This window comes from Melospiza melodia, unplaced genomic scaffold, assembly GCF_035770615.1.
Source record: "Melospiza melodia melodia isolate bMelMel2 unplaced genomic scaffold, bMelMel2.pri scaffold_145, whole genome shotgun sequence".
In the NCBI taxonomy this organism is placed as follows: Eukaryota; Metazoa; Chordata; class Aves; order Passeriformes; family Passerellidae; genus Melospiza; species Melospiza melodia.
Window position 1 is genome coordinate 225,270 of NW_026948511.1, and position 22,309 is coordinate 247,578.

At 56.0% G+C, this 22,309-nt stretch overlaps 1 long non-coding RNA gene across 1 annotated transcript; it reads right to left on the reverse strand.

Moving 5' to 3' along the window:
• Positions 1-9,740: 9,740 nt before the first annotated feature.
• LOC134433168 (uncharacterized) lies at positions 9,741-17,941 on the reverse strand. The gene is made up of 2 exons (XR_010031505.1): positions 17,880-17,941; positions 9,741-9,998 (listed from the first exon to the last, which is right to left on the reverse strand). It is a non-coding gene; the product is annotated as an uncharacterized LOC134433168 (long non-coding RNA).
• Positions 17,942-22,309: the final 4,368 nt, after the last annotated feature.

The window sequence follows — 22,309 nt, forward strand, 5'->3', positions numbered from 1 at the left end:
GATCCGCCCGGTGCCGGTGCCGGAGCCGCTCTCGGTGCCGCTCCCGGGGTCGATCCCAGAGCCTCTCTCGGTGCCGCACCCAGTGCCGCTCCCGGTGCCGGTGCCGGAGCCGCTCCCGGGGTCGATCCCGGAGCAGCTCCCGGTGCTGGAGCCGCTCCCGCTGCCGCTCTCGGTGCCGGAGCCGCTCTCGGTGCCGGTACCGGGGCCGCTCTCGGTGCCGCTCCCAGGGTCGATCCCGGAGCCGCTCCCGGTGCCGGTGTCGGAGCCGCTCCCGGTGCCGCTCCCAGGGTCGATCCCGGAGCCGCTCTCGGTGCCGCTTCCAGTGCCGGTACCGGAGCCGCTCCCGGTGCCGGAGCCGCTTCCGGTGCCGCTTCCAGGGTCGATCCCGGAGCCGCTCTCGGTGCCGGTGCCGGAGCCGCTCCCGGTGCCGCTCCCAGGGTCGATCCCGGAGCCGCTCTCGGTGCCGCTTCCAGTGCCGGTACCGGAGCCGCTCCCGGTGCCGCTCTCGGCGCCGGAGCCGCTCTCGGTGCCGGAGCCGCTCTCGGTGCCGCTCCCAGGGTCGATCCCGGTGCCGGAGCCGCTCCTGTTGGAAAAGAAATGAAATTTAGCAAAATATTTAATTATAGTGAATTGTGTGAACTGGTTTGTTAAAAAGTAGTTTTGTAGCCGTTGAAAGTGTGTGCTGGGTTTTGTGTGTAACCTAGCAGGTAGTCTTAGGGATTTAATAAATAATTAAACTAGTGCAGGAAAGTAAGAATGCTAACCTGTCTGGAGGCAGTATACAATGCTCTTAGAATAAGATAAGCAGAAGATTAATGATCTTGTTTGTGAACCAAGGAATGTCTCACAAGGGGTCTGTGACCAGGCAAGGGGAACGGGGAACTGTTTCTTGGAGACTTTGTTGTGAATCGCATGTATAAGAGGGAAGCACCCATACGTGAATTTGGGGGCTCGGACTTTGGGACGTGAGTCCCCCAGTTCCCCGGGCCCTTAATAAAGCACCCACAAAACTTATCCGAGTTTTGTGCCATCCATCAATCGGGCAACACTCCCAGCGCCGCTCTCGGTGCCGCTCCCGGTGCCGGTGCCGCTCCCGGGGTCAATCCCGGAGCCGCCCTGAACCCCCGGGACCGGGAGCGGCGCCTGGAACGGGAGTGAAATAAATCAGGAATAAAAACTAAAAAAAAAAAAAAAGAAAAGAAGACAAAAGGGAAAAAAGAAGGGAAAAGGAAAAATGGTTAAAGAGGGGGAAAGGAAAAGAAAAGGAAAAGAAAAAAAGGAAATTTCACCGATTTTCATGAAAAAAGTGCCAATTTTCACCAATTTTCACAGAAAAGAAAAGTTTTTCACTGATTTTCCTGGAAAAAAAACCAAATTTTCACCAATTTTTCTGGAAAAAAATCCTAGTTTTCACTGATTTGCCTGGGAAAAGAATGCAATTTTCACCAATTTTCCTGAAAAAAAAAAAAACAGAAAACAATTTTCACCAATTTTCTAGAGAAAAAAAAACCCTAATTTTCACTGATTTTTCTGGAGAAAAGTCTCAATTTTCACCGATTTTCGTGGGGAAAAAAAAATTGTACCATTTTTTCTGGAAAAAACCCACTAATTTTTGGGTTTTATGATTTTCCTGCATAAAAGATAATTTTCACTAATTTTCCTGAGGAAAAAATTCACCAATTTTTCTAGGAAAACAATCCTAATTTTCACCTATTTTCCTGGATTAAAAAACCCCCAATTTTTACCGATTTTTCTGAAAAAAAATTTACTGAATTTCCTGGAAAAAACCCCCAGTTTTTACCAATTTTCCGAGAAAAAAAACCCTCAATTTTCAGTGATTTGCCTGACCAAAAAAAAAAAAACCAATTTGCACCAAATTCTCCTGGATAAAGCCCAATTTTCATCAGTTTTCAGGAAAAAGAAAATATTTTCACCGATTTTCCTGAAAAAAACCCCGATTTTTGAGCCTCTCCTTCAGGCCCCGCCTCCTCGCCCTCCTTGCTCTCCTATTGGCTGTCGGCGCTGTCAATCATTCCCCACCGCCACGCCGTGTTGGGGCGAGCCCTCCCGCCCTTGTCCCGCCTCTTTCCCCTCATCCCGTTTTTCTATTGGCTGCTCGTCCTGTCAATCTGGCCCCAGGGCTCCCGCCCCCACCCCGCCTTGTGGGCGTGGCCTCCCCGTAATTGACAGCTCCCTCACCCAATGAGGGGCGGAGCCTCGCCGCCTCCCTCACGTACGGCGGGTCCCGGGGGGGAGAATTTGGGGAGGGGGGAGAAATTTGGGGTCCCCGGGACCCCCCGGGACTCCCGGGATTGGATATTGGGGTGAGGGGGGATCTGGGGACCCCCGGGTTTGGATATGGGGGGTGTGGGGGGATCTGGGGACCCCCGGGATTGGATATTGGGGTGAGGGGGGATCTGGGGACCCCCGGGATTGGATATTGGGGTGAGGGGGGATCTGGGGACCCCCGGGATTGGATATTGGGGTGAGGGGGAATCTGGGGACCCCCGGGATTGGATATTGGGGGGTGAGGGGGAATCTGGGGACCCCCAGGTTTGGATATTGGGGTGAGGGGGGATCTGGGGACCCTCGGGTTTGGATATTGGGGTGAGGGGGAATCTGGGGACCCCCGGGTTGGGATATTGGGGTGAGGGGGAATCTGGGGACCCCCGGGATTGGATATGGGGGTGAGGGGGGGCTGGGGACCCCCGGGATTGGATATTGGGGTGAGGGGGGATCTGGGGACCCCCAGGATTGGATATGGGGGTGAGGGGGTGTTGTGGTGTGCTGCAATGTCCCATTTTGGCCTTCCAGGTCATCCCCCCAGGTGTGCCTGTGCCTCTCTCCCTTCCCCCTTGCCCCCATGCTGAGTGAGTCCTGTCAATCAGGCTGAACATTCCAGCAAGGCGTCGTGTGGTTGGTCAAGTTCAAAGGATGCCCCTGTGCCCAGAGGTCATTGGCCTGTCTGGGTGTCATCTTCCCCTGAGACCCTGCCCCTCTCACCTGGTTGGTGCTCACCTGTACCTCCCCTCCCCCTGTCCCTGAGCTTAAAAAGGTGATCAGACCATGCGGGGGGATTCTGTTGGAGCAGCTCCTCACGTTCAGACCTCTGTAACCATGGAATAAACCTCTGGACATTAAACCCTCCAGCAGAATCCTCTCCTTTTTCTCTTCACCATCGCCTGAAGCCATTCCTCCTGAGGTAACGGGGTCCCTTACAAGCCTGGACTTGTTCAGTGCCCAGCTGCAACCACCAGCAAGCCAAGGTATCTCTGGGGTGACACACCGCAGTTGCTGCCTTTGGCCCGGCAGCGAGGGTCAGACTGGACCAGGCACAATCTAACTGGGAATATTGGGAGCCGTATTCCAATAACCTCTGGATATCGACCCTCCGGCAGAACGCGCTCCCTTTCCCTCCCCACCGCCGCCTGAAGCTGTCGGTTTCCCGGCTGTTTGGGTGGCCTGGAAAGGCCCGGGGTGGCCTTGGGCAGCCCGCGATTCAAAGGACGAGGAGAGGCTTCAGGTCTTTTCTCGGTCTCGGTGTTTATTAATTGTTTATCTAAAAGATTTTCTCTCGGCCCGACAGAGACTGCACAGCAGCCAGCCATGAGCACACTGAGAGCCCCCGGGGTGGTCACCTGTCTTTATGCTCGAAATTATGTATACAATATTTATCATTACTCCCCAATACTTTCACCCTTTTTAACCAGTGCACTTTTAGTAATAACCAATCCCAAAGTGCCACCATCACCACAGAAGATGGAGGCCAAGAAGAAGAAGAAGAACAGGACACGCCCCAATTCCTGCATCTTACTTCTTTAGACCCCCCTGTACAGAAATCCCAAACCCTGTGTTTCACACTCTAATTAACCTATCCCTTCACCATTCACCCCAGTGAGATCCTCCCATCCTCATACAGGTGTCATCTCCTGTGTAGGATCAAAGTCCAACCACCAGACACTTCTGGCAACATTCCAGGACTCCCGAGCCCCCCAAGGGTGGTCTCGGTCACTCTGCACATCAGTCCTGAGGTGCTGAGATCCCACAGCTCGGGACTCTGTTGAAGCTGTTTCCTGAGATTCGGAGCTCGGTGACCGTGGAATAACCTCTGGATATCGACCCTCCGGCAGAACGCGCTCCCTTTCCCTCCCCACCGCCGCCTGAAGCTGTCGGTTTCTCGGCTGTTTAGGTGGCCTGGAAAGGCCCGGGGTGGCCTTGGGCAGCCCGCCCTCCAAAGGACGAGAAGAGGCTTCAGATCTTTTCTCGGTCTCGGTGTTTATTAATTGTTTATCTAAAAGATTTTCTCTCGGCCCGACAGAGTCTGCACAGCAGCCAGCCATGAGCACACTGAGAGCCCCCGGGGTGGTCACCTGTCTTTATACTCGAAATTACGTATACAATATTTATCATTTTTCCCCAATACCTTTCACCCTTATTAACCAGTGCACTTTTAGTAATAACCAATCCCAAAGTGCCAACATCACCACAGAAGATGGAGGCCAAGAAGAAGAAGAAGAAGAAGAAGAACAGGACACGCCCCAATTCCTCCATCTTACTTCTCCAGACCCCCCTGTACCGAAATCCTAAACCCTGTGTTTCACTCTAATTAACTTATCCCTTCACCATTCACCCCAGTGAAATCCTCCCATCCTCATACAGGTGTCGTCTCCCGTGCAGGATCAAAGTCCAGCCACCAGACACTTCTGGCAACATTCCAGGACTCCCGAGCCCCCCAAGCGTGGTCTCGGCCACTCTGCACATCAGTCCTGAGGCGCTGAGATCCCACCTGAAGCCTTCCCACCTGAGGCACACCGAGTTCCTACAAGCCGGGACTTGCTCGGCGCCGGCTGCAGCCCCCGGCCGGCCCGAGGCGTCTCTGGGTGACGCGGCACGGCCGCCGCCTCCGGCCCGGCAGCGAGGGGCGCACGGGCCCGGCGCCATCGGCCCGCTCACCCCGGGAGCCGCGTCCCAACAGCGGCGCTGAGCTGTGCTGCTGGAGATGGCAGCGGCGTGGTGGCGCCAGGAGCGTTGGGCAAACGTGGATGAGGGTGGACCTGGGCTGGTGTTCGATGTCTCCCATGACTTGGTGGGTCTGTGATCCCATCCCAGCTCCCAGAGATCCCACACGGGTGATGGGCCCATTGCCAATGACTCCCCCGTGACCTGGTGGCTCCATGATCCCATTCTCTGCTCACAGATATCCCAATGGGTGGTGGGACCATGACCATTGACACCCCCATGCCCTGGTGTCTCCATGATCCCACCCCAGCTCCCAGATGTCCACCTTGGCTGGGTTGATGTCCCCCAGGAGCCGGTGGCCCCAGGACTGCCCTGAGGGGGCTCAGACGTGGATGAGGATGGACCTGAGCTGGGGTTTGGTGTCTCCCATGAGCTGGTGGCTCCATGATTGCATTCACAGAGTTCCACCACAGGTGTTGGGATGTCCTCCATGCCCTGGTGTCTCCATGATCCCATCCCAGCTCCCAGATGTCCACCTTGGTTGGGTTGATGTCCCCCAGGAGCTGGTGGCCCCAGGACTGTGCTCAGACATGGATGAGGATGGACCTGAGCTGGTGTTTGGTGTCTCCCATGAGCTGGTGGCTCCATGATTCCATTCCCTGCTCCCCGAGATCCCGATTGGGTGGTGGGACCATGACCATTGACACCTCCATGCCCTGGTGTCTCCATGATCCCACCCCAGCTCCCAGATGTCCACCTTGGTTGGGTTGATGTCCCCCAGGAGCCGGTGGCCCCAGGACTGCCCTGAGGTGGCTCAGACGTGGATGAGGATGGACCTGAGCTGGGGTTTGGTGTCTCCCATCCCCTGGTGGCTCCATGATCCCATTTTCTGCTCCTGGTGATCCAGGATGGGTGGTGGGACATCCTCCATGACCTGGTGGCTCCACAATCCCATTCTCTGCTCCCCGAGATCCAGATTGGGTGGTGGGACCATGACCATTGACACCCCCATGACCTGGTGGCTGCATGATTCCATTCAGAGTTCCACCATGGGTGTTGGGATGTCCCCCATGACCTGGTGGCTCCATGATCTCACTCTGTGCTCCTGGGACCATGACCATTGACACACCCATGTCCTGGTGGCTCTGTGATCTGATTCCCTGCTTAAAGATATCCCACAGGAGTGGTGGGATGTCCCCCATGACCTGGTGGCTCCACAATCCCATTCTCTGCTCCCCGAGATCCGGATTGGGTGGTGGGACCATGACCATTGACACCCCCATGACTTGATGGCTCCATCATCCCGTTCTGTGCTCCCAGAGGTCCAAAAGCGGTGCCAGGACACCCCCATGCCCTGGTGGCTCCATGATTGCATTCAGAGTTCCACCATGGGTGGTGGGATGTCCCCCATGGCCTGGTGGCTCCATGATCCCATTCAGAGTTCCACCATGGGTGGTGGGATGTCCCCCATGGCCTGGTGGCTCCATGATCCCATTCAGAGTTCCACCATGGGTGGTGGGATGTCCCTCATGCCCTGGTGGCTCCATGATTCCATTCAGAGTTCCACCATGGGTGGTGGGATGTCCCCCATGGCCTGGTGACCTCATGATCCCATTCTCTGCTCACAGATATCCCAATGGGTGGTGGGACCATGACCATTGGCACCTCCATGCCCTGGTGTCTCCATGATCCCACCCCAGCTCCCAGATGTCCACCTTGGCTGGGTTGATGTCCCCCAGGAGCCGGTGGCCCCAGGACTGCCCTGAGGTGGCTCAGACGTGGATGAGGATGGACCTGAGCTGGGGTTTGGTGTCTCCCATCCCCTGGTGGCTCCATGATCCCATTTTCTGCTCCTGGTGATCCAGGATGGGTGGTGGGACATCCTCCATGACCTGGTGGCTCCACAATCCCATTCCCTGCTCACAGACATCCCACATGGGTGGTGGGACCACGGCCATTGATGAAACCATGACCTGATGGCTCCATGATCCCGTTCTGTGCTCCCAGAGGTCCAAAAGTGGTGCCAGGACACCCCCATGACCTGGTGGCTCCATGATCCCATTCAGAGTTCCAGCAAAGGTGGTGGGATGTTCCCCATGCCCTGGTGGCTCCATGATCCCATTTTCTGCTCACAGATGTCCAACATGGGTGGTGGGACCATGACCATTGACACCCCCATGCCCTGGTGGCTCCATGATCCCATTCAGAGTTCCAGCAAAGGTGGTGGGATGTCCCCCATGACCTGGTGGCTCCATGATCCCATTCAGAGTTCCACCACGGGTGGTGGGATGTCCCTCATGACCTGGTGGCTCCATGATTGCATTCAGAGTTCCACCACAGGTGGTGGGATGTCCCCCATGGCCTGGTGGCTCCATGATCCCATTCAGAGTTCCACCACGGGTGGTGGGATGTCCCTCATGACCTGGTGGCTCCATGATCCCGTTCAGAGTTCCACCATGGGTGGTGGGATGTTCCCCATGACCTGGTGGCTCCATGATTCCATTCTCTGCTCACAGATGTCCAACATGGGTGGTGGGACCATGACCATTGACACCCCCATGCCCTGGTGTCTCCATGATCCCACCCCAGCTCCCAGATGTCCACCTTGGTTGGGTTGATGTCCCCCAGGAGCCGGTGGCCCCAGGACTGCCCTGAGGGGGCTCAGGACGTGGATGAGGATGGACCTGAGCTGGGGTTTGGTGTCTCCCATCCCCTGGTGGCTCCATGATCCCATTTTCTGCTCCTGGTGATCCAGGATGGGTGGTGGGACATCCTCCATGACCTGGTGGCTCCACAATCCCATTCCCTGCTCACAGACATCCCACATGGGTGGTGGGACCACGGCCATTGATGAAACCATGACCTGATGGCTCCATGATCCCGTTCTGTGCTCCCAGAGGTCCAAAAGCGGTGCCAGGACACCCCCGTGACCTGGTGGCTCCATGATCCCATTCAGAGTTCCACCACGGGTGGTGGGATGTCCCCCCATGGCCTGGTGACCTCATGATCCCATTCTCTGCTCCCCGAGATCCAGATTGGGTGGTGGGACCATGACCATTGACACCCTCATGCCCTGGTGGCTCCATGATCCCATTCAGAGTTCCACCACGGGTGGTGGGATGTCCCCCATGACCTGGTGGCTCCATGATCTCACTCTGTGCTCCTGGGACCATGACCATTGACACACCCATGTCCTGGTGGCTCTGTGATCTGATTCCCTGCTTAAAGATATCCCACAGGAGTGGTGGGATGTCCCCCATGACCTGGTGGCTCCACAATCCCATTCTCTGCTCCCCGAGATCCGGATTGGGTGGTGGGGACCATGACCATTGACACCTCCATGACTTGATGGCTCCATGATCCCATTCAGAGTTCCACCATGGGTGGTGGGATGTCCCCCATGCCCTGGTGGCTCCATGATCCCATCCAGAGTTCCACCATGGGTGGTGGGATGTCCCTCATGCCCTGGTGGCTCCATGATCCCATTCAGAGTTCCACCACAGGTGGTGGGATGTCCCTCATGACCTGGTGACTCCATGATTCCATTCAGAGTTCCAGCAAAGGTGGTGGGATGTCCCTCATGACCTGGTGGCTCCATGATTCCATTCAGAGTTCCACCATGGCTGGTGGGATGTCTCTCATGACCTGGTGGCTCCATGATTCCATTCTGTGCTCCCAGATGTCCAACATGGGTGGTGGGACCATGACCATTGGCACCTCCATGCCCTGGTGTCTCCATGATCCTACCCCAGCTCCCAGATGTCCACCTTGGCTGGGTTGATGTCCCCCAGGAGCCGGTGGCCTCAGGACTGCCCTGAGGTGGCTCAGACGTGGATGAGGATGGACCTGAGCTGGTGTTTGGTGTCTCCCATCCCCTGGTGGCTCCATGATCCCATCCAGAGTTCCACCATGGGTGGTGGGATGTCCCCCATGACCTGGTGGCTCCATGATTGCATTCAGAGTTCCACCATGGGTGGTGGGATGTCCCCCATGACCTGGTGGCTCCATGATTGCATTCAGAGTTCCACCACGGGTGGTGGGATGTCCCCCATGACCTGGTGGCTCCATGATTCCATTCAGAGTTCCACCATGGGTGGTGGGATGTCCCCCATGACCTGGTGGCTCCATGATCCCATTCAGAGTTCCACCATGGGTGGTGGGATGTCCCCCATGACCTGGTGGCTCCATGATCCCGTTCAGAGTTCCACCATGGGTGGTGGGATGTCCCCCATGGCCTGGTGGCTCCATGATCCCGTTCCCTGCTCCCAGGTATCCCAATGGGTGGTGGGACCGTGGCTGATGGGCCCCTGTGAGGTCCGTACTGGTCCGTACTGGTCCATACTGGTCCGTACTGGTTTATACTGGTTTTATTGAATTTATTGTGCCCCATACTGGTCTGTACTGGTCCATACTGGTTTGTACTGGTCCATACTGGTCCACACTGATTTATACTGGTTTTATTGAGATTTTACTGGTCCGTACTGGTCTGTACTGGTCTGTACTGGTTTATACTGGTTTTTTTGATTTTTTCTGGTCTATACTAGTCCACACTGATCCATACTGGTCCACACTGGTCTTTACTGGTCCATACTGGTCTATACTGGTCCATACTGGTCCACACTGGTTTATACTGGTTTTATTGAGTTTATTGTGCTCCGTACTGGTCCGTACTGGTCCGTGCTGGTCCGTGCTGGTCTGTACTGGTTTATACTGGTTTTATTGAGTTTATTGTGCTCCATACTGGTCCATACTGGTCTATACTGGTCCATACTGGTCTGTACTGGTTTATACTGGTTTTATTGAGTTTATTGTGCTCCGTACTGGTCCGTACTGGTCCATACTGGTCCACACTGATTTATACTGGTTTTATTATGTTTTTACTGGTCCATACTGGTCCATACTGGTCTATACTGGTCTATACTGGTCCGTACTGGTCTGTACTGGTCCGTACTGGTCCATACTGGTCTATACTGGTCCGTGCTGGTCCGCGCTGCTCTCTCCGGCCGTTCCCGGCTGTTCCGGGGGCAGCAGGGGCTCACCTGGGCGGGGGAGGGGTCGGGGGGGATTTTGGGGGGACCCCAAAACCTCCCCGGGACCCCCAAAATCCCCAAAATCCCCAAAATCCCCCAAAATCCCCAAAATCCCCCAAATCCCCAAATCCACCCCAAAATCCCCAAAATCCCCAAAATCTCCAAAATCCCCAAAATCCCCCAAAATCCCCCAAAATCCCCCAAAATCCCCAAAATCCCCCAAAATCTCCAAAATCCCCCAAATCCCCCAAATCCCCCAAAATCCCCAAAATCCCCAAAATCCCCAAAATCCCCAAATCCACCCCAAAATCCCCCAAAATCCCCCAAAATCCCCAAAATCCCCCAAAATCCCCAAATCCCCAAAATCCCCAAATCCACCCCAAAATCCCCCAAATCCCCAAAATCCCCCAAATCCCCAAAATCCCCCAAAATCCCCCAAAATCCCCAAATCCCCAAAATCCCCAAATCCACCCCAAAATCCCCAAAATCCCCAAAATCCCCAAAATCCCCAAAATCTCCCAAAATCCCCCAAAATCCCCCAAAATCCCCCAATATCCCCCAAAATCCCCAAAATCCCCAAAATCCCCAAAATCCCCAAAATCCCCCAAAATCCCCCAAATCCACCAAAATCCCCAAAATCCCCAAAATCCCCAATATCCCCTAAAATCCCCCAAAATCCCTAAAATTCCCCAAATCCCCCAAATCCCCCAAAATCCCCCAAAATCCCCAAAATCCCCAAAATCCCCAAAATCCCCAAAATCCCCAATTCCACCCCAAAATCCCCAAAATCCCCCAAAATCCCCAAAATCCCCCAAATCCCCCAAAATCCCCAAAATCCCCAAAATCCCCAAATCCACCCCAAAACCTCCCCAGGGACCCTCAAAATCCCAAAATCCAACCCCAAATCTCCCGGACCCCCCAAAATCCCCCAAAATTCCCCCAAATCCACCCCAAAACCTCCCCAGGGACGCCCAAAATTCATCAAAATTCCCCCAAGGACCCCCCAAAATCCCCCAAAATTCCCCAAAACCTCCCCAGGGACCCCCAAATTCCACAAAATTCCCCAAAACCTTCCCGGGACCCCCAAAATACCCCCAAATCCACCCCAAAACCTCCCCGGCACCCCAAAACTTCTCAGGAACCCCAAAATCCCAAAATCCAAACCCAAATCTCCCGGACCCCCCAAAATCCCCCGAAATTCCCCCCAAATCCGCCCCAAAATCTCCCCAGGGACCCCCAAATTCCTCAAAATCCCCAAATCCACCCGAAGCACCCCCAAAATTTAGCAAAATTCCCCCAAAATCTCCCCAGGGACCCTCAAAATCCCCCCAAAATTCCCCCAAACCCCCCAGAGACCCCCAAAATCCCTCAGGGACCCCAAAATCTCCAAATCCACCCAAAACCTCCCCGGGACCCCCAAAATCCCAAAATTCAAACCCAAATCTCCCGGACCCCCAAATCCCCCCACCAAGACCCCCAAAATCTCCAAATCCACCCCAAAAACTCCTCAGGGATCCCCAAAATCCCCAAAATCCCCAAATTCACCCCAAAACCCCTCAGGAACACCCCCAGGGACCCCCAAAATCCCCAAATCCAACCCAGAATCCCCAAATTCCACAAATCCCCCCCAGGACCCCCCAAATCCACCCCAAAATCTTCGGGAACCCCCCCCAAAATCCCCAAAATCCCCCAAATCCACCCCAAAACCTCCCCAGGGACCCCCAAAATCCCCAAATCCAAACCCAAATCTCCCAGATCCCCCAAAATCCCCCGAAATTCCCCCAAATTCTCCCAAAACCTCCCCAGGGACCCCCAAAATCCCCCAAAATCCCCAAATCCACCCCAAAAACTCCTCAGGGACCCCCAAAATCTCCAAATCCAACCCCAAAATCCCCAAAACCTCCCCGGAATCCCCCCAAATTCCCCTCAGGACCCCCCAAATCCACCCCAAAATCTGCGGGAACCCCCCCCCCCAAACCCCAAAATCCCCAAAATCCACCCCAAAACCTCCCCAGGGACCCCCAAAATCCCAAAACCTCCCCGGGACCCCAAATTCTACAAATCCCCCCCCAGATCCCCCCAGGACCCCCCAAATCCACCCCAATTCCCCCCCAGGACCCCCCAAAATCCCCCCAAATTCCCCAAATTCCCCCCAAGACCCCCCAAAATCCCCCGGGATTCCCCAAATTCCCCAAATCCCCCCAGGACCCCCCAAACCCCCCCCCAGGACCCCCCAAATCCACCCCAATTCCCCCCAGGACCCCCCAAAATCTCCCAAAATCTCCCCAAAGACCCCCAAGGACCCCCCAAAATCCCCAATTCCCCCCCCCCAAAACCTTCCCGAGACCCCCTCAGGGACCCCCAGAATCTTCCCGGGACCCCAAAATCTCCCAAATCCAGCCCCAAAACCTCTCCGGGACCCCCCCAAAACTCCCCAAATTCCCCTTAGGACCCCCCCCCCCCCATGACCCCCAAAATTTCCCAAATTCCACAAATCTCCCCCCAAAATCCCGAATTTCCCAGAACTCCCCAAAATCTCCCCCAAATCCCCCCCAGGGACCCCCAAATTCCCAAAATCCTCCCCAAAACCCCCCAGGACCCCCCAAAATTCCCCCCAAATTCCCCTCAGGACCCCCCAAAATCCCCCAGGACCCCCCAAAATCCCCCCCCCAAATCCCCCTCAGGACCCCCTCAAATCCCCCCCAGATCCCTCCAGGACCCCCCCAGGACCCCCCAAAATCCCCTCAAGACCCCCCCCAAATTCCCCAGGGACCCCCCGAATTTCCCAGGACCCCCCAAAATCTCCCCCAAATTCCCCCCAAAGACCCCCCCAGGGACCCCCAAATTCCCAAAATCCTCCCCAAAACCCCCCAGGACCCCCCAAAATCCCCCAGGACCCCCCCAAATTCCCCCCAAATCCCCCTCAGGACCCCCCAAAATCCCCCAAATTCCTCTGGACCCCCCCCAGGGACCCCCAAATTCCCAAAATCCCCCCCCCAAAACCCCCCAGGCCCCCCCAAAATCCCCCCCAAATTCCCCCCAAATCCCCCTCAGGACCCCCCAAATCCACCCCAAATCCCCCCAGGACCCCCCAAATTCACCCCAATTCCCCCCCCCAAGACCCCCCAAAATCCCCCAGGACCCCCCAAATTCACCCCAAATCCCTCCAGGACCCCCCAAATCTCCCAAATTCCCCCCCAGGACCCCCCAAAATCTCCCAAATTCCCCCCCAGGACCCCCCAAAATCTCCCAAATTCCCCCCAGGACCCCCCAAATTCACCCCAATTCCCGCCCCAAGACCCCCCAAAATCCCCCAGGACCCCCCAAATTCACCCCAAATCCCTCCAGGACCCCCCAAATCTCCCAAATTCCCCCCAGGACCCCCCAAATTCACCCCAAATCCCTCCAGGACCCCCCAAAATCTCCCAAATTCCCCCCAAATCCCCCTCAGGACCCCCTCAAATCCCCCCCAAATTCCTCTGGACCCCCCCCAGGACCCCCCAAATCCCTTCAGGACCCCCCAAATTTCCCCCAAATCCCCCCAGGACCCCCCAAATCCACCCCAAAATTATCCCAAAAGTCCCTCAGGGCCCCTCAAATCCCCCCCCCCCCCAAAATCCCCCCGGGATCCCCCCCAAATCCCCCCCCAGGACCCCCCAAATTCCCCAAATTTCCCAAGGACCCCCAAAATCTCCCAAATTCCCCCCCCCCCCCAAGACCCCCCCCAGGACACCCCAAAACCCTTCACGACCCCTCAAAATCCCCCCAAAAATCCCCCCAGGACCCCCCAAATCCCCCCCAAATCCCTCCAGGACCCCCAAAATCCCCCCCAAATTCCCCCCAAATCCCCCCAGGACCCCCAAATTCACCCCAATTCCCGCCCCAAGACCCCCCAAAATCCCCCGGGATTCCCCAGTTTCCCCAAATTCCCCCCAGGACCCCCCAAATTCACCCCAAATCCCCCCAGGACCCCCCAAATCTCCCAAATTCCCCCCCAGGACCCCCCAAAATCTCCCAAATTCTCCCCAAATCCCCCTCAGGACCCCCTCAAATCCCCCCCAAATTCCTCTGGACCCCCCCCAGGACCCCCCAAATCCCTTCAGGACCCCCCAAATTTCCCCCAAATCCCCCCAGGACCCCCCAAATCCACCCCAAAATTATCCCAAAAGTCCCTCAGGGCCCCTCAAATCCCCCCCCCCAAAATCCCCCCGGGATCCCCCCCAAATCCCCCCCCAGGACCCCCCAAATTCCCCAAATTTCCCAAGGACCCCCCAAAATCTCCCAAATTCCCCCCCCCCCAAGACCCCCCCAGGACACCCCAAAACCCTTCACGACCCCTCAAAATCCCCCCAAAAATCCCCCCAGGACCCCCCAAATCCCCCCAAAATCCCCCGGGATTCCCCAAATCCCCCCCAGGACCCCCCCAAATCCCCCCAAAATCCCTCCAGGACCCCCAAAATCCCCTCAAAATCCCCCCAAATCCCCCCAGGACCCCCAAATCCACCCCAATTCCCCCCCCAAGACCCCCCAAAATCCCCCGGGATTCCCCAAATCCCCCCAGGACCCCCCCAAAATCTTCCCAAAATCCCCCCAGGACCCCCCAAAATCTCCTAAAGACCCCTCAGGACCCCCCCCAAATTCACCCCAAATATCCCGGGACCCCCCCCCAGAGACCCCCGCGGTAATTCGGGGGGGATTCGGGGGGTCCTGAGGGGGATTTTGGGGTGGATTGAGGAGAATTTGGGGGGATTTTGGGGGAAATTTGGGGGATTTTGGAGGTCCTGGGGGAAATTTGGGGGATTTTGGGGGGTCCCGTGGAATTTCGGGGATTTTGGGGTGGATTTTGGGGATTTTGAGGGGATTTTGGTGGGAATTTTTGGGGATTTGGGAGAGGATTTAGGGGTTGGAATTTGGGGATTTTGGAGGGAATTTTGGGGGAAATTTTGGGGATTTTGGGGGGGATTTTGGGGGAATTTTGGGGTGGATTTTGGGGATTTTGGGGGGAATTTGGGGGGGGAATTTTGGGGGGGATTTTGGGGGAATTTGGGGTGCATTTTGGGGGAAATTTTGGGGATTTTGAGGGGATTTTGGGGGCAGTTTTGGGGGGAATTTTGGGGTGGATTTTGGGGATTTGGAGGAGGATTTGGGGGATTTTGGGGGATTTTGGGGAATTTTGGGGAATTTTGGGTTCCCTTGATGGCTTTTTGGGGGTGGATTTTAGGGATTCTGGGGTGGATTTGGGGGGGAATTTTTGGGGATTTGGGAGAGGATTTTGGGGTGGATTTGGGGGATTTTGGGGGGGAGTTTTGGGGGAACTTTGGGGTGGATTTTGGGGGAATTTTGGGGGAATTTTGGGGATTTTGGGGGGAATTTTGGGGATTTTGGGGGAAATTTTGTGGGGATTTTGGGGATTTTGGGGGAGAGTTTTGGGGGGAACTTTGGGGGAATTTTTGGGGAATTTTGGGGTGGATTTTGGGGGGAATTTTGGGGGGGAATTTTGGGGTGGATTTTGGGGTGGATTTTGGGGTGGATTTTGGGGAAATTTTGGGGGGAATTTTGGGGGAATTTTGTGGTGGATTTTGGGGGAATTTTGGGGTGGAATTTTGGGGGGATTTTGGGGGGATTTTTGGGGGAGTTTTGGGGTGGATTTGGGGGGAATTTTGGGGGGATTTGGGGGATTTTGGGGTGTATTTTGGGGTGTATTTTTGGGTGTATTTTGGGGTGTATTTTGGGGGAATTTTGGGGGGAATTTTGGGGTGGATTTTGGGGATTTTGGGGTGGATTTTGGGGGAATTTTGGGGTGGATTTTGGGGGAATTTTGGGGGGAATTTTGGGGTGGATTTTGGGAATTTTGGGGGAATTTTGGGGTGGATTTTGGGGGAATTTTGGGGGGAATTTTGGGGTGGATTTTGGGGGAATTTTGGGGGAATTTTGGGGTGGATTTTGGGAATTTTGGGGGGAATTTTGGGGTGGATTTTGGGGGAATTTTGGGGGAATTTTGGGGTGGATTTGGGGGATTTTGGGGTGGATTTTGGGGGAATTTTGGGGTGGATTTTGGGGTGGATTTTGGGGGAATTTTGGGGTGGATTTTGGGGGAATTTTGGGGTGGATTTTGGGGGAATTTTGGGGGAATTTTGGGGGAATTTTGTGGTGGATTTTGGGGGAATTTTGGGGATTTTGGGGGGGATTTTGGGGGAATTTTGGGGTGGATTTTGGGGATTTTGGGGTGGATTTTGGGGGGAACTTTGGGGGAATTTTTGGGGAATTTTGGGGTGGATTTTGGGGGGAATTTTGGGGGGGAATTTTGGGGTGGATTTTGGGAATTTTGGGGGAATTTTCGGGTGGATTTTGGGGGGATTTTGGGGGGAATTTTGGGGGGATTTTGGGGGGATTTTTGGGGGAGTTTTGGGGTGGATTTTGGGGCAATTTTGGGGGGAATTTGGGGGGGATTTTGGGGATTTTGGGGGGGAGTTTTGGGGGAATTTTGGGGTGGATTTGGGGGGAATTTTGGGGATTTTGGGGGAATTTTGGGGTGGATTTTGGGGATTTTGGGGTGGATTTTGGGGTGGATTTTGGGGGAATTTTGGGGGAATTTTGGGGTGGATTTTGGGAATTTTGGGGGGAATTTTGGGGTGGATTTTGGGAATTTTGGGGGAATTTTGGGGTGGATTTTGGGGGAATTTTGGGGGAATTTTGGGGTGGATTTTGGGAATTTTGGGGGGAATTTTGGGGTGGATTTTGGGGGAATTTTGGGGGAATTTTGGGGGGATTTTGGGGGGATTTTTGGGGGGAGTTTTGGGGTGGATTTTGGGGGAATTTTGGGGGGAATTTTGGGGTGGATTTGGGAATTTTGGGGGAATTTTGGGGTGGATTTTGGGGGAATTTTGGGGGAATTTTGGGGTGGATTTTGGGGATTTTGAGGAGGATTTGGGGGATTTTGGGGGATTTTGGGGAATTTTGGGGAATTTTGGGTTCCCTTGATGGCTTTTTGGGGGTGGATTTTAGGGATTCTGGGGTGGATTTGGGGGGGAATTTTTGGGGATTTGGGAGAGGATTTTGGGGTGGATTTGGGGGATTTTGGGGGGGGGGGTTTGGGGGAATTTTGGGGTGGATTTTGGGGGAAATTTTGGGGGGATTTTGGGGGGGAGTTTTGGGGGAACTTTGGGGGAATTTTTGGGGAATTTTGGGGTGGATTTTGGGGGGAATTTTGGGGGGGAATTTTGGGGTGATTTTGGGGTGGATTTTGGGGTGGATTTTGGGGATTTTGGGGGGATTTTGGGGGGAATTTTGGGGGAATTTTGTGGTGGATTTTGGGGATTTTGGGGGGGTTTTGGGGGGAATTTTTGGGGAATTTGGGGGGATTTTGGGGTGGATTTTGGGGGGAATTTTGGGGGGGAGTTTTGGGGGAATTTTGGGGTGGATTTTGGGGATTTTGGGGGGAATTTTGGGGGGGAGTTTTGGGGGAATTTTGGGGGAATTTTTGGGGGAATTTTGGGGGAATTTTGGGGTGGATTTTGGGGATTTTGGGGTGGATTTTGGGGTGGATTTTGGGGGGAATTTTGGGGGAATTTTGGGGTGGATTTTGGGATTTTGGGGTGGATTTGGGGGGAATTTTGGGGGGGATTTTGGGGTGGATTTTGGGGGAATTTTGGGGGAATTTTGGGGTGGATTTTGGGGGGATTTTGGGGTGGATTTTGGGGGAATTTTGGGGTGGATTTTGGGGGAATTTTGGGGGAATTTTGGGGTGGATTTTGGGGGATTTTGGGGTGGATTTTGGGGGAATTTTGGGGATTTTGGGGTGGATTTTGGGGATTTTGGGGTGGATTTTGGAGTGGATTTTGGGGGGAATTTTGGGGGGATTTGGGGGATTTTTGGGTTCCCCAGCCGTACCTGGCCGTGTCCGTCCCCGTGGGTGGGGGGGAGCCCTGGCGCACCTGGCGCACCTGGCGCACAGGTAAAGGCCCAGCAGGGCCCCGCAGAGCCCCGCCCCCACCCCCAGCAGCGCCCCCAGCAGAGGGCACGGATCGGGCGGGGCTGCACAGGTGAGACAGAGACAGGTGAGACACAGGTGAGACATGGACAGGTGAGACATGGACAGGTGAGAGACGGGTGAGATACAGGTGAGATACAGGTGAGAGACAGGTGAGAGACAGGTGAGATATAGACAGATGAGGGACAGGTGAGACATGGACAGGTGAGATATGGGTGAGATACAGGTGAGACACAGGTGAGTGAGAGACAGGTGAGACATGGACAGGTGAGACATGGACAGGTGAGACACAGGTGAGATATAGACAGGTGAGACACAGGTGAGAGACAGGAGAGAGACAGGTGAGAGAGAGAGAGATACAGGTGAGACACGGACAGGTGAGACATGGACAGGTGAGAGAGAGAGACAGGTGAGACATGGACCGGTGAGAGACAGGTGAGACACAGGTGAGAGAGAGAGAGAGACAGGTGAGAGACAGGTGAGGGATGGACAGGTGAGAGGTGAGACACAGGTGAGAGACAGGTGAGGGACAGGTGAGAGACAGGTGAGAGAGAGAGAGACAGGTGAGACACAGGTGGGACAGGTGAGAGACAGGTGAGATGTAGGTGAGACACAGGTGAGAGACAGGTGAGACACAGGTGAGACAGGTGAGATACAGGTGAGAGACAGATGAGATATAGACAGGTGAGGGCCAAGTGAGATACAGGTGAGACATGGACAGGTGAGATACAGGTGAGAGAGAGACAGGTGATAGGTGAGACACAGGTGAGATATAGACAGGTGAGACATGGACAGGTGAGGGACAGGTGAGACACAGGTGAGAGACAGGTGAGACAAAGGTGAGACATGGACAGGTGAGAGATGGACAGGTGAGATACAGGTGAGATATAGACAGGTGAGGGACAGGTGAGACACAGGTGAGAGACAGGTGAGATATGGACAGGTGAGGGACAGGTGAGATACAGGTGAGATATAGACAGGTGAGGTGAGAGACAGGTGCGACATGGACAGGTGAGAGATGGACAGGTGAGAGACACAGGTGAGAGACAGGTGAGACATGGACAGGTGAGAGATGGACAGGTGAGATACAGGTGAGACAGGTGAGAGAGAGATACAGGTGAGACGCAGGTGATAGACAGGTGAGACACGGAGAGGTGAGATACGAACAGGTGAGAGAGAGACAGGTGAGACACAGGCGGGTGGGACCAGTAGAGGAGACAGGTGAGACACAGGTGAGGGACAGGTGAGAGACGGGTGAGATATGGACAGGTGAGACACAGGTGAGACACAGGTGAGATATGGACAGGTGAGCGAGAGACAGGTGAGGGACAGGTGGGACATGGACAGGTGAGAGACAGGTGAGACAGGTGAGACAGGTGAGATATGCACAGGTGAGTGAGAGACAGGTGAGATATGGGTGAGATATGGACAGGTGAGAGAGAGAGACAGGTGAGATACGGGTGAGATATGGACAGGTGAGATATGGACAGGTGAGTGAGAGACAGGTGAGATATGCACAGGTGAGTGAGAGACAGGTGAGACAGGTGAGATATGGACAGGTGAGATATGGACAGGTGAGATACGGGTGAGAGACAGGAGAGACTCAGGTGAGGACAGGTGGGGACAGGAGGTCACAGGTGAGGGACAGGTGAGAGAGAGGTGAGACAGGTGAGGGACAGGTGAGTGAGACAGAAGGTGAGATACAGGTGAGACACGGACAGGTGAGACAGGTGAGACACAGGTGAGACACAGGTGGGACAGGTGAGACAGAGCCACAGGTGAGACACAGACAGGTAAGGGACACAGGTGAGGTGTGGGTGAGATTCAGGTGAGACAGGTGAGGGGCAGGTGAGACACAAGCAGGTGAGACAGGTGAGACAGGTGGGGGATGGATGGCTGAGAGAGAGACGAGTGAGACACAGGTAGGTGAGACAGGTGAGACAGAGACACAGGTGAGACGCGGACAGGGAAGGGACACAGGTGAGATGTGGGTGAGATACAGGTGAGACAGGTGAGGGCAGGTGAGATGGACAGGTGAGATAAAGGTGAGACATGGACAGGTTAGAGAGACAGGTGAGGCACAGGTGAGAGACAGGTGAGACATGGACAGGTGAGACACAGGTGAGACACAGGTGAGAGACAGGTGAGAGACAGGTGAGACATGTGAGACACAGGTGAGAGACAGGTGAGACACAGGTGAGACAGGTGAGAGACAGGTGAGACAGGTGAGAGACAGGTGAGGGACAGGTGAGACAGGTGAGAGACAGGTGAGAGACGGAGAGGTGAGATACAAACAGGTGAGAGAGAGACAGGTGAGACACAGGCGGGTGGGACCAGTAGAGGAGACAGGTGAGACACAGGTGAGGGACAGGTGAGATACGGACAGGTGAGACAGGTGAGACACAGGTGAGGGACAGGTGAGACACAGGTGAGGGATGGACAGGTGAGACACAGACAGGTGAGACAGGTGAGAGACAGGTGAGGGACAGGTGAGATACGGGGGGGCAAGGGATGGACAGGTGAGACAGGTGAGAGACAGGTGAGACAGGTGAGACACAGGTGAGATACAGGTGAGACACAGGTGAGCGACAGGTGAGGGATGGACAGGTGAGATACAGGTGAGACAGGTGAGACAGGTGAGTGACAGGTGAGGGATGGACAGGTGAGACCGACAGATGAGATGTGGACAGGTGAGACCAACAGACAGGTGAGAGATGGACAGGTGAGGAGACAGGTGAGACGGGTGAGGGATGGACAGGTGAGGGGACAGGTGAGACACAGGTGAAGGACAGGTGAGACATGGACAGGTGAGGGACAGGTGAGAGACACAGGTGAGACACGGACAGGTGCAGGACAGGTGAGAGACACAGGTGTGACCAGGTAACCCCGCCCTCCCTCCTTCCCCCCTCACCTGGCGGCTCCTCGCACGCCACGTTGGCCACCGCACCTGTGCCGCAGGTACCTGGGCGGAGCCTCGGGCACTCGATCAGCAGCTGCTCCGAGCCCCGGCAGGTGAGCTCCAGCAGGTGAGGCGGCTCCGACAGGTGAGAGCCCGGCTCCGACAGGTGAGAGCCCGGCTCCGACAGGTGAGTCTGGGCCAGGTGAGGCTCCGGCAGGTGCGGCCCCGCAGGTGCGCTGAGGGCGGGGCCGCAGCCCAGCTGCCGGCACAGCACCTGCGCCTCGGGCAGCCCCCAGGTGAGGCCGCACACCTGCAGCCAGGTGCGGTTCAGCAGCACCTGCACCTGCCCCGAGCAGGGCCCGGCCCCGCCCCGCAGCCGCACCTGGGGGGGATCCGCACCTGCACGGGGGGGGAGGGGACGCGGGGTCAGGGGGGCGGGGACAGGTGGGGACAGGTGAGCGCACCTGAGCTCACCTGGGGGCACCTGGGGGCACCTGGGGGCACCTGGGGGCACCTGAGCACACCTGAGAGCACCTGGGGGCACCTGAGATCATTTGGGTGTACCTGGGGACACCTGGGGGGCACCTGGGGGCACCTGAGCACACCTGGGCACACCTGAACCCACCTGAGCTAATCTGAGCACACCTGAGGGCACCTGAGATCACCTGAGCGCACCTGGGGGTACCTGGGGGGCACCTGGGGGCACCTGAGCTCATCTGAGCACACCTGGGCACACCTGAACCCACCTGAGCGCACCTGGGTGCACCTGAGCTCCCCTGAACCCACCTGAGCGCACCCGAGTTCTCCAATGCTCACCTGGGCACACCTGAGCTCACCTGGGGGCACCTGGGCACACCTGAACCCGCCTGGGTCTCACCTGAGCTCACCTGTCCCACCAACCGCCGCGGCTTTCCCCCTGTTCTCACCTGCGCCGATCCGAGCTCACCTGAGCCCCACCAGCCCCACCTGAGCGCACCTGTCCCACCTGAGCCTCACCTGAGCCCCACCAGCCCCACCTGAGCCCACCTGTCCCCTCACCTGAGCCCACCTGAGCTCACATTTGTCCCACCTGAGCGCACCTGTCCCACCTGAGCCTCACCTGAGCTCCACCAGCCCCACCTGAGCACACCTGTCCCCTCACCTGAGCCTCACCTGAGCCCACCTGAGCTCACTTTTGTCTCACCTGTCCCTCACCTGTGCTCACCTGAGCCTCACCTGTCCCTGTCCCACCTGTCCCCTCACCTGTCCAGGTGCTCACCTGAGCCCACCTGAGCTGTCCCCTCACCTGTCCCACCTGTCCTTCACCTGCCCCCCTTGTGCTCACCTGTCCCACCTGAGCTCACCTGTCCTGGTGCTCACCTGTCCCTCCCACCTCACCTGTCCCCCATTCTCACCTGTCCCTCACCTGATCCCCACCTTTCCTCACCTGTC